At 39.6% G+C, this 9,426-nt stretch overlaps 1 protein-coding gene and 1 long non-coding RNA gene across 4 annotated transcripts in view; one reads left to right on the forward strand and one right to left on the reverse strand.

Moving 5' to 3' along the window:
• LOC113157652 (hyaluronan and proteoglycan link protein 4-like) overlaps window positions 1–9,426 on the forward strand; it is a 106,121-nt gene that overhangs the window by 71,399 nt on the left and 25,296 nt on the right. The window contains exon 2 of one of the 3 annotated variants that reach the window (XR_004463460.1): window positions 2,702–4,627. The exons of 1 other annotated variant lie outside the window; for it this stretch is intronic. The gene's annotated coding sequence lies outside the window, so the exon portion shown is untranslated. Of the gene's footprint in view, window positions 1–665; window positions 728–2,701; window positions 4,628–9,426 lie in introns of those variants that run through there. One more of the 3 variants, XR_004463455.1, reaches the window with a different exon arrangement.
• LOC113157653 lies at window positions 1,340–2,473 on the reverse strand. Its single transcript, XR_003298510.1, has 2 exons — window positions 1,688–2,473; window positions 1,340–1,498 (listed from the first exon to the last, which is right to left on the reverse strand). It is a non-coding gene; the product is annotated as an uncharacterized LOC113157653 (long non-coding RNA).

Raw genomic sequence — 9,426 nt, forward strand, 5'->3', positions numbered from 1 at the left:
AACAAAAGTAGTTTTTATGAGTTCTAATTAACTGATTGAAAATTAAATAGACCAACATATACAGAGCTGGAGAAGAGTTGAACAACATGTAAACACTGAGGAACCATTTCTCAGAGTCTGAAATAGTGTTTAAACGGATTTGACAGCTGTTGATTCACTAAAGTTTTTCTCTGGTTCTTCTGTAATTTCTTCTTCACCTCTGTCTCCTCTCACAGGGAGAAGATGATCTTCAGGATCCTGCTGCTCATCAACCTGATCTCATGTGTCTCTGGTTAGTTCACATCTTCACTTTATTCTCCAGCAACTCAACAATTATTAATAGTTCAATAATTCAAGTTGTCACTTTGTGTCTGTGTCTCCTCAACAGGAACATTTGTAGTGAATGTGACACAGACCTCCTATCAGGCAGAGGAGAACCACAACATCACACTGGAGTGGACGTTCACTATCAGACCTCACACATCCTCTAACTCAGTGAACATCTTCTGTGACATGTTTACTGACCACAGTCACTTAGTCCTGTTTCATCTCCATGAAGGTGTTGAGGACTCAGAGTCTCAGGATCAACAGTTTTCAGGAAGAGTCCAGTTTGACAAAGACGTCCTCAGAGAAGGACGAATCAGACTCCAACTGTCCAGACTCAGGACTAATGACTCAGGACTGTACCTGTGTGAAGTGAAAACAGATCAAGGTTGGAGCTCTGACAGATGTCGACTCAACGTCACTGGTGAGTTGATCAGAATTCAACATCAGCATGAAAATACAAATATTTTAAATTAAAGTGATAAAAAACTTAAAGCACCAACAAACATTCAGATTTTTTTCTCAATAAAGAGTTTGTGATCAGCACCAATAAATTTATTATATTAGGTTTATTATTTAAAAAAATCCTTTTCACCACCTAAAACTGAAGAAACTAGGAGTCTCCCTCCCTCATGTTCATATATCAAGTATAAAACAGTTAGTTTAGTATAAAGAGCAGCTCTGTCTAAAAGATACAATATCCACTTACTGACTTCTCTAAAGATCACCAATCACCACATTATACAGTTTATTGTTCCATTCATTAAAAAGGGGTCACTTTCATTTAAACTGGAGAAAAACCAACAGGCAGGGATTTGTTTAAAATTAATGTTTAAAAGTCTCACTTTTTAATAAATGGAACAATGAAGTGTAAGAGCAGACAAACTGAGAACTACAAGCTCCATCTATAGAGTTTTTCTGTGACCTGAATACCAGGAAACAAAGTTTCTAAATACATGACAATAATAGTAACAGATTCTTACAGAGTGTTGGTGAGAACTTCTTCTTCTTGTTTTTAGTGTTTCCAGGAATGTGCTGTCCTCACAACACGTGACTTGGTGTTTCTAGACAGCCAGCTAACAAAAAGTAGGAGACTCCAAACAAAGATTTCTTTTCTCGTCTTTACTGGAGTTGTGTACATTGGGGTACATTGCTCTCAAATACACGTCATCCTATCTTTACTTTATATTTGTAACTGAAAGAAACAGAAAGAAACCAAATCAACAAATAAAACACATCATTACTCATTTCATATGTTACACTCGCACACGCTAGCTTGACGTAAATTAAGCCAATTACAATAACATGCACACGCAACCTACCACATACAACAGCAGGTAACAACTAACATACTTCTAATGACAATAAACATATGCATACTTACAAAGACAAAGGTTTTCCGAGGCACAAACGTATAAAGCACATTCAGCATGGACATGAACTACTTCGCTTTACCGTTTAAAACTAGCTTAGTGCACCGACGGCGAAATTACGTCAAAGATATATTATTGAACAGAGAGTGGGAAGAGCGCTCACTCTGCAACTAATTATATTAACAAAGCTCCACTAACATACACCACTCTCACTCTGACAAATTTCCAGAACAATAACACAATACTTTTTAGCTGCCTCATTTATTACTTATGAACTGAAAGGCATGACAAGGAATGTATTTCTGTCAGGAGGTGGGGGCCAGACAGAAAACACAAATAGCACTGTGTGTAGTAATCCTAAAAATCTTATAAAGACCTGAACTCCTGTCATGTTGTACACAGTAATACTTCATCCTGCCAGGAAATGTACACAAACTGACACATGTTCACAGCTCCTGTAGTCTACATGTAGCTGTAGCTGCCTTCCTGACTTTTCCTGACGGAAAATCTTGTCACACCTCAAACACATAGAAGAAAAATATTTTGAGGCAGAATGGCAACAAATGAACCAGGGAGCCGTGAACCACCACAAGGCTTGCGAAAAAATTTTCAGCTACTTGATTTAGTTCTGAGCAGGAAACTGAAACTGCACACACCATGATATGATGGGGGACAATGTACACGGCTCAGGACTGTACCTGTGTGAAGTTGGAACTATTGATGGTTTCAGCTCTGACAGATGTCGACTCAGCGTCACTGGCGAGTTGAATCAGTGAAACTGTTGGTTCTTCAGGATGATGTTCTACAGACTGATCTACTGGGAACTAGAGTTTCTAAGATTTCCATTTCTATCTAGAACATATGTTGTTACACATGTTTCAAACATGAACATGAGGAATCTCATGATTCAAACTCAAACCAACCAGATTTGAAGTCTAAAGTTTTCCAGGTGAGGACTTGTTGAACACATTTCATGAATTCTAAAGACACAAGACAAACACTCTTTTGTCCAATGTCCTTTACAGCAGCTGTGGATCAGGTCAAACCTCAGAGAACAACGAGTCCACAACCAGAGAATCGGGGGAGAATCGGCCTTCATGCTGCTTTGGGGCTGACAGCAGCAGCAGCTCTGCTGTTTGTCTGTTTCAACTCTGCTCTGATCTCAGTCTTCACTAAATCTACAGAGAAGACAGTGACCCTCAGAGATCAGACGTCTCTCTGTCCCTGAATCCTTTGACCCTGATGGTCCATGAAGCTGCTTTTCTCTGCACACACAGTCTGACCTCTGAACTCTTCATCTCTCACTGTCTTCATGAACTGAGAGAAACAAACAGGACGAGAGAGAGAGAGAGAGAGAGAGAGGAGACCGACATCTGATCAGATCCATCAGGACCAACAGGACTCTGTGTGGAGGACCCCCTTACTATCAGACTGTTCAAGACGGTTTAGTTTGTCTCCTTGAGTCTCTACATCCTACTACAGATTTTAAGACAGTTTGTAAATTTGACCTCTTAAAACCTTTTCTGATTAAATCTGTGTCTGAAATCAATCTGAGGAGGTGAGGACTCGAACATTTTACTGAGTCAAACTCTGACAAATGAAAACAAGTGAGAACAAACAGTTTTTGTCTCGTCTGTAGTGACAATATATTTCTGTATCTTATACATTATTATAGAAAAATCATCTTCACACTGTTGTTAGTGAGGAAAGAAATGAGATGAACAGTAAGTTGTGTTTTTTTCTGTCAGTTCACTTATAGTTGAAGTTTGTTATTTCTCATTTTACCACTTTATTAAACTTCAGCTTTTAATATTAATATGTTACCTTTATTCATCAACATAGTTTATTTAATCAAAATAACTAACACTGTTAAAAATAGCTAGTGTGACAGAAAAGTGAGAAAAGATTTTATCATCCTAAAGACATACTATTTAAACTTTTTGTTTAACAACTTGAAATGTTAATAATTCAACTATTTCTGAGATTTAACCAAAATCTACTGACTTCCATCCTGTTTTTTTACATCATCTACTTTACACACTGTCAGATTTTCGTAGTTATCATAATAACTACCAGGTTTAAACTTTCATACCCTTCATTTTATTTATGTTTTCCTGAAACTCTGTCACAACTATTGGTTCAAACATTTTCAGCAAGTATGTTTCTCATTATGAGAACAAAGAAAATCAAATATATTCACAGGTGAATGTGACACAGACCTCCTATCAGACAGAGGACTGTGACTGTTACGATTCCTGCCTCGACCTGGTTCAGTTGGTTTTGTTTCTGTCTCCTTCCTGTTTTTACCTGGTCTCACTCCTGTGGCTCTGCTCTCCAGCCACTTCTGTTATGCCCACATTTGGACTCGTTACGCTCCACTCTCCTGGGCGCTAACCATGGATCAGTTTCAGAGCGTGTTGGTGTGCTGGGACAAAACAGTTACAACTACTAATCCTAAAAGACTGTGGTCAGTAAACATGTCACAGAAGATGTTCACTGAGTTAGAGGATGTGTGAGGTCTGATAGTGAACGTCCACTCCAGTGTGATGTTGTGGTTCTCCTCTGCCTGATAGGAGGTCTGTGTATTTAGAAAAGCAGAAGTTAAACTTCTGCTTCTCTATACAACAGAAAAATGAACAAACCTCAGCTGAGTTTCCCTTGTTTTGTTGTTCAGAGTTACATTAAAGGAAGTTTAGTGTCTGTGACTAACTATGAAGCTGCAGCTGACTGTTCACTTAGCTGGGAGTGAAATCTAAAACTTAAACTGTGTATCACGTATGTTTAAATGAAACAAATTTTGCTTTTTTAATAAATGGAACAATAAAGTATAGGAACAGACAAACTGAGAACTTTAAACTCCATCTACAGAGGTTTCTGTGGAAAGTGAAAGTGGAATTTGGGAGAGAACTTCTGCTTCTTGTTTTTAGTGTTTTCAGAACTGTATTTCTGTCTGGAGGTGCAGTCCAGACAGAAAACACAAACAGCACTTTGTCCTCAACAGACTCAACACTGAGACATTTAAACTCAACACAGTGTCTCTGGTTAGTTTCCTTTATCTTTTATATTTTGCCTCCTCCTTCTTCCACTGTGCATCATAGGTTTGTGTTTAAATTAATCTATTGTAATCCATCCAGTGGTGGATTGACCAACACTGTCATCCCCCTTAGCTCCTGTAGTCTACATGCAGCTGTAGCTGCCTTCCTGACTTTTCCTGACAGAAAATCTTGTCACACCTCATCTACTTTATCACGTAGAAGAAAAACTGTTTCTTCAAGGCAGAATGGCAACAAAGGAACCAGGGACCTCGGCACCACCAGAAGGTTTGTGATTTGAAATTCATCAAATACTTGATTCAGTTTCAGTTCTGAGCAGAATACTGAAACTGCACATAATGTGATATGATGGAGGACAATGTACATGAATCAGGACTAATGACTCAGGACGGTACCTGTGTGAAGTGAAAACAGGTTATGGTGAAAACATGAGGAATCTCATGATTTAAGCTCAAACCAACCAGATTTTACAGTCCCTGTAACATTGAGGTGACAAAGTTTGGAGCTCCTGTTTCTGTTCATAACAACAACACACTGATACGTTCCTGTGTCGTTCAGTCTCACATCAGTAAAGACACATTCAATCCATCCTAGTTGGATGTAGAACTCATCCTGATATGTTTCAGCTTTAGATCTACTGTTATATCTGTAAACTGATCTGAGTGGTTTCACAAACATGACGTCTATGAACAGTGAGTCAGACACGTCAGCAGTGACAGAGAACAGCCATGTTAGTGTGATGTTACTGTGCTCCTCTGCCTGGTAGACGTCCAGAGGTCCACTGACAGTGAACAGAGTCTGACCTGCAGGAGGTAGAAGATGATGTGTATGAGAGTAAAAGACCGAGTGGTGACACATGGGAACAGCAGTAAGGAAATCATGTGGAGGTTTGAGGCTTCAAAAACCAACAGGACAGTGACATCTGGTGGAAGTAACTAACCTTCAAAACCTGCAGTAACTTGTTCACATGTGCTGCAGTAAAAATAATAAATGTCCAAAGTGTCCAACATCAAAACTCCCCTCTTCTTATCCAACAAAGATACGAATCATTCAGCTGCAAATGTTTCAACGCTGCTAAAAGTAAATGAGACACTTTCTACAACTACAAAGTTTCAGCTTTAACAAACCACTGGTCCACAGCAGCTTGATTTATTGTAAGGGTTCAATTTAGATCTGGTAACAGTCCCCACAGAGCACAATTAGTTTTACAACTACTTCGACTGACATTGTTCAGTTCAAAGTGAGCAGCCACAGAACCTGAACACTACATTACAGAGTCATTCACAGCAGTAGTGACTATTTCTGTGCGTCTGTCACATTCAACATGTCTTCTGTGAGGCAGCAGAAGAAAAGATGGAGGCTGCAGGAACGTTTTTCTACTTTCATTATGATGCCGTTTTTCAGGGTTCTGTGTTTTGACATGTTCAGCTGTGGGCTGCACACGTCTGAAGTTATTCTCACTACTGAGGTTCAATAGAATAATAAACAAATAGGGGAAGAAGAAGGTAGGATATTTAATAACTCTCAGTTCAACACAGTTTATTCTGAGAATATCATCACACAAAGACAACGTGAAATGTGCTTAAACAGCAAACACTGCAAAACACCACAAAATACTAAATGAATGTGAGTCAAACTTCTGACGTTTGTCTGAACACAACAAAACCAGCAGCTGCAGACAGTCAAAGAGAATTGTAGAAAGGATCGTTGAGGAACTTTGAGGTTCAATGTAGCAAATACCTGTATAAAATAAAATAAAATAAAATAAAAAAAAAAACAAACACCTGTATGCTCCACAAACCTAGCTTGGGAACAGCAAACATTACATCACAGTCATAAATTAACTCCGTTTGTTTCCGTCGAAATACACGTTTAAAACCAACATTTAACATGATCATGTTTTAACGTCATAACAGGAACACCTGTATAAACTCACCTGCTCTCAGCGAGGCTTGAAGCCAAAGAGGAAGATAGCGCAAATCTACAGGAAGTGACATCACTGACAGGTCAGAGGTCACAGAAAGAAAAAATATTCTGTAAATAAAAATTCCCTCAAAATAAAAATCATATATACTCTGCACATACTACATACGTGGAGAAACAAATAACATTGTCCAGAAATAATGGATGGATACAGAAATATAAAAACACATTAATACACATGCTACATAAACACATTTTATATCCTCTTGAAGAGAAGAGAAAATCGATTCTTTTAACTGACTCAGATCCGTAAGACTCGAACTGTAAAGTGAACTAATCATTTTGAGTCATTTCGTTCATTTCGTTCATTTTACACCAGGTGGCGCTGTAACCCTCTAGTGGGTGATATAAAAATGGCTGCAGTTCTCAGACACTATATAGTGAAGACAACATGGTTTGTTCAGCTGACAAATTATAATACACAAAATGCCACAAGCAATTCAAACCATGTGAAAACATAACGAAGCAAATACGCATCACAATAAAGTGACTTTTGTTCCTTCATCCTCTCTGATGTTGTTGTTTAACAGAGCAGCAGTGACTTTGTAGCTGTCACGTGACAAATGAACGAGAGACCGATCCGCGAACGAGTTACTGCTGCTGCAGCCTGAACTGTGAAGTGTGGAGAGGACGAGTGAAAGTAAAACTTATTTGGATAATGAATTAGACTTTTAATGCAACAAGTAACAAGTTCCCGAAAATATTTACATGGTGCATTTATTGTGTCCAAAACGCAACATTATTATTATTATATTATTATTATTATTATACCATATATCCCCTTTTTGGCTTTGGTTTTTGCCCTCCTGCCTGGCAGCTCCATCTCCAACATCCTTCTACCAGTTTACTCACCATCCCACCATCTTCATCTCTGCTACCTCCATCTCAGCCTCTTGTCTCTGTCTCACTGCTACCGTCTCTAACCCATAGAGCAGAGCTGGTCTCACCATTGTCTTGTACACCTTTCCTTTGAGTCTTGCTGACACTCTTCTGTCACACAACACTCCTGACACTTTCCTCCACCCGCTCCAACCTACCTGCACTCGCCTCTTCACCTCTTTTTCCACACTCCCATCACACTGAACTGTTGACCCCAAGTACTTAAACTCCTGCACCTTCTTCACCTCAGCCCCCTGTAACCTAACGCTTCTACCTTGATCCCTCTCGTTCAGACACATGTATTCTGTCTTACTACGACTGACCTTCATGCCTCTTCTTTCCAGAGCAAACCTCCACCTCTCCAGCTGTTCCTCTACCTGCTCTCTACTCTCACTGCAAATCACAATGTCATCCGCAAACATCATTGTCCAGGGAGATTCCTGTCTGACCTCATCTGTCAGTCTGTCCATCAGCATAGCAAACAAGAAGGGACTCAAAGCTGATCCTTGGTGTAGTCCCACCTCCACCTTGAACTCCTCTGTCTGACCTACAGCACATTTTGCATAGTTATTTTGGCAATTTTTATGCCGGATGCCCTTCCTGACGCAACCCTCTCTATTTATCCGTGCTTGGGACCGGCACAGAAGTCACTGGCTTGTAACCCCTGTGGCTAGATTATCCTCTAAAATGAAAGTGAAACCTAAAATTAACCTTCAAACTAGAATCACAACAATCAAAACACTAAACTAAATACAGTAAAGGTGGAAGTTAACATCAATCTGCAGTATTTTAGTTCCAATAAGAAACCTGCACCAGGTGATCAAAGTTTTTACCAGTACATTTATTTACATTTATTTAATTCAAGATTCAATAAACTTTATTAATCCCAGAAGGAAAAGTTGTTTTCAACACAGACAGAAAGAAACTGAACCACAGCCAGGAAAGATCAAGAACAACATTAATACACAATAACATCAATACAGAGAACTCAGTATATACAGAATATGTGAGATAAATGAAAATGGTTCAATAATTATAGTCCAGGGTGTCATGATCCCAGCTTTCTCCTCCCTGCCTCATGACTCTAATTGCTCATTATCCAAACCTGTGCTACTCCTTCACTACTTAAGCAGGTCCATGATAGTCTTGCCTGACCTGTCCTTTCCTTCGTCCTCCTTCCCCTCAAAGTACTGTACCAGATCCTGTTCCATCTCCCCTCTGCCTTCTTCCCTGTTCTGTCTTTGTGTTGGATGTTCCTGTGTATGACATGGACCTTGACGTAGCTTTCAGTCCTATTGAATTTCTGCTATCAGTACTGCCTATCTGTGTGGACCTGGATTATTGTTTGGACGTCTGCATTAGCTTCATGGACATTACTGTTTGGACGGCTCTTCTGTGTATGACCTTGGATTTCTGGACAACTGTCTACAGACATTGTGTTCTCACTAACCAATTATATTCACCTGACGACAGCTCTGTTTAGCTGCTGACTCCTGTGACTCATCCATTGCATCATTATCAATAAACCTTCATTTGACCTGTATTTGTGTTATGTGGTCTCTGGCAATGGAGTCGGATCCAAGGTTTGTGACACAGGGTGGAATGACAGCAATTATAATACATCAATTGTCAGTTCCCACACCCCTTAAAGAGCGGGGAGGAATTGTAGAAATTGAGGGCTACAGGAAGAAAGGATCTCCTGTGAAGCACTTGATGTTAAGTCTCTGGCTGAAAGTGCTCCTCTGTCCAGCCAATAACTTTGTGTCTCAGGAGTTTTGACAGCATCCTCGGACGGTTAGTGAGGTAGTCCATGATCCAGGAAATTAGGGGAGTGT

Source organism: Anabas testudineus, chromosome 18 (genome assembly GCF_900324465.2).
Source record: "Anabas testudineus chromosome 18, fAnaTes1.2, whole genome shotgun sequence".
Lineage (NCBI taxonomy): Eukaryota > Metazoa > Chordata > Actinopteri > Anabantiformes > Anabantidae > Anabas > Anabas testudineus.